Raw genomic sequence first — 3357 nt, forward strand, 5'->3', positions numbered from 1 at the left:
TCGGGAGAAGTCATAAGGTAAGCAAGAACGGGAAATTGTATGTTTCAAAAACTGCCGGAATATTATTGACTGGAAGAAAGAAATCCGGGATACTAGAAAATTCATAAAAAATATATTACACATTTTACCTTTAGACCACATTTAAAAAATAATTTCAGATCAAGACCAGAACAGTTCTAGAGTCAAAAATGTTACTGTGTTTATTTTTCATGTTTTCAAACTGAAGTTGGTAAATTTTTTACGGCACTAAGACCTGCTTCTTTGATATGGGAAAATCGATGAGGTCCAATATTGTTTCCATGCCATCGAGAGACAACCACCAGTACGTTATTAACTTCGTTTTCGGCTAGCATTTTTAAAAGTAACCTTCCCGCACCATGTTCCCCGTCATCATTTGATCCTTCATGGATTATCCCATCACTGCTTGTGAAGCGATAAGCATAAACGTTATGACTTGCGCTGGGTACGGTTTCGATACGCATGATTTCCACTACTGATCGTTTAATCTGTTTATAGGAATCGACTTGGGTGGAATGCGCCATAAACCGGTTTCCGTTGTCCTCAATTGACTTTCCAGGATTAACGGTAATCTTGACTACGTCGCTGGAAATCACCTCATCTGCCGTTGGAAGAGATCCTACTTTCTCTCTGTAGATTGAATTACTCTGGGTAAAGATAAGCCTGTCCCCCTTCATTTTCGTCTCGATATTTCGTTCTGCATATTTTCTTTGAACTTCATACAGCTGTTTTCGTCGTTCCCGTATCTCCTCTGGTTGTTGTTGGGCAATTCTTATGTCCGATTTTTTTTCTTTTAGAACTTTTATGTGTTTCATAACAAGGTCTTTTTGGGCTTTATCGGCAAATTGCACACAAACTGGTCTCGGAAATTTTCGTTGAGCATCGTATTCTCCCATTCGGAAGAGTTTCTGTATTTGTAATTCATCAACTGCTGTCTCCCCCATGTTCATATCTGATATGAATACATTTCTTAGAATTTGCGCTAGGCTCTCTGGTGTCTTCCTCTCGGGGCCTTTTTCCTGCAGACCACTAACAATGATGTTATTCTCCATTGACCTTGCCTTGAGATCAACTATTTGGTTACTTTGTGAATTTACACGGTATTTAAGACGAACTACATAATCCTTGAGTCTGTTCATTTCACGTTCCATTTTTTCTGGTTATCCTGTAGTTCTGTCACAAGATATATTGTGTCATTAGCCTGCTCTTGAACAGTTTCAAGTCTTTCTTGAATGCCATTTTTTTGCTCTGATTTCTTTCGTAATTTCATCTAAGTGTCGACCTTGTCCATCGAGCCGTAACATAAAATTCGCCAAAGTAGTCTGAATACTTGCAATGCCCTGCATTATATCCCTTAACTGAAAATCGTCCGGTTTCTGATCACTTTGATCACCTTGCTCCATACTCTCGTCAGTACTATCCATTTTATCTAGTGCCCGTTTCTTGGAGATATCCGACATTGTTAAATGTATGTTCATAAACAGAATGAGTATTACTCACCAGGTAAATACCATTGACTTACCGAAAATACACAGAAAGATTTTCCCGATGTTTATCGTTATATTTCGTTATATTTCTTCTATAGGTTGTCACACAATACTTAATTCCATCATCCTAATTAAAGTTGCTGCATATTTGGCCTTCTGATTTTCGATGATTTCAAGTTTTTAGGTAAAAACTTTCCTCTCAGAAATTGGTGGTTGTCTACATGTCGGGCATGCACAGAATTTTCCCATTTTTGATTAAATATTCATGTTATTCATAAATTAAAGTCCAGGCTTTTTGATATCATTGCCGGCTGCTTTTTCAATAAACATGGAACTCGTAAATTTACTTTCATGTACCTGTACATTGGTCATTTGTCCCAAAACATATGTTACACTTTTAATCATGTATAACTTTATCAAACTAAAGGCAATCTCGAAGATATTTTTGTCAACATGTAATGTATTAGCATACATTTTATCTGACAAACTGTTAAAGAGACAGGTAAATAAGATCTCCTCATGGCGTCATCATTTATTTTAATATGGAACCTTCAATGTGAACATGTAATAGAAATTGTCAAATTTTACTATGGGTCTAAATCTGCTACTTTAATCATTAGAACCATGCGAAAACAGCATCCTGTAATAAAAGTGCTCAACAGAATACTAATTTATAGTTTTGTGAAGGAGTTCAAAGTTCAAGGCACCATAAATAACAAATTGATTAATTTTAGCATTACAAGACCAATGATTGCCCGTACCAATGAGGAACACTATTACATGTATCATTGATAGAGTTTTTACTGAAACTTGACAAATTCCCTTATTCGGGTCCTGCCTGAACAAGATAGCATCTTTGGTAAATCTTTTGGTAAATGTAGTGTTCATAAAATACTAAAATTTGATTTAAAAGTAATTGATTCCATACAGGAAAAGTGTTATGCAACATTTGAAAGACACGGAAATTAAAATCTTTAGAGTTTACCTATTGGATTTTTATTAGACCCGACTCTGAACATTTTACAGATGCATGGCTTTCTGATGAAGCCTTGGCACTTCCATTTTAACTATATATATGTTTTTAGAGAGAATTGTAATTTCTGTTGTTCGTTGAAACCCGATTTATATGTGAAAAAAAAATGTGTTGAAACAATGTTAATTCAAAAGGACGCCATTGGGAACATCTTCTAAAATTACATATGTTATTCTAAAGAAGAAATGTTGAATGATTAATAAGGAAGTTGGGACAAATGCTTGACAAAAATCTAAAACAATTTTATTGCATATTTTAAATTTCATGAGTGTAACTTGAGGCATAAAATTTTAATGGTTTAAAAGGTTAACATTTATTTTGGGACACCCTGTAACACATTCTGATTACACACACAAGTACTCTGAAGTTGACATCAAAGAGTTGCTTGAGTTTCTGATCGAAAATATCTATGTAGTTTTTGGCCATGCAGACCAGGTATTCAAGTAATTTACCAGAAATCCAATGGCTACAAATTGCGCTCCGTTATTAGCAGATCTATTCTTTTATTCATATGAAGCAGACTTTATTCAAAATCTTATGCATGAAAAGAAGAAAACACTTGTTGTGGCCTTTAGGTATTTAGAACGACGGCGTATTGACAATGAACATTGGTAATATCCATTCCTACGTTGATACGATATATCCTAATACGCTTGAGATAAACGCTACCATAGAGCCTGACAAATCCGTTTACACTTGGATATTTTACTTGATGAAGACGTTAATGGTAATCCAACAACCAAGCTAGATGTGCACAGTTCTTATTTTTTTTTATTTATTTCGCTTTGTAATATGCAATGAAATATGTGAATAATATAG

General features: G+C 34.9%; 1 pseudogene; it reads right to left on the reverse strand.

Annotated features, from left to right (window-relative positions):
* Positions 1-215: 215 nt before the first annotated feature.
* LOC134261740 (uncharacterized) lies at positions 216-1364 on the reverse strand (annotated as a pseudogene).
* Positions 1365-3357: the final 1993 nt, after the last annotated feature.

This window comes from Saccostrea cucullata, unplaced genomic scaffold, assembly GCF_032062105.1.
Source record: "Saccostrea cucullata isolate Sc308-1 unplaced genomic scaffold, CSIRO_AGI_Scuc_v1 ctg399, whole genome shotgun sequence".
In the NCBI taxonomy this organism is placed as follows: Eukaryota; Metazoa; Mollusca; class Bivalvia; order Ostreida; family Ostreidae; genus Saccostrea; species Saccostrea cuccullata.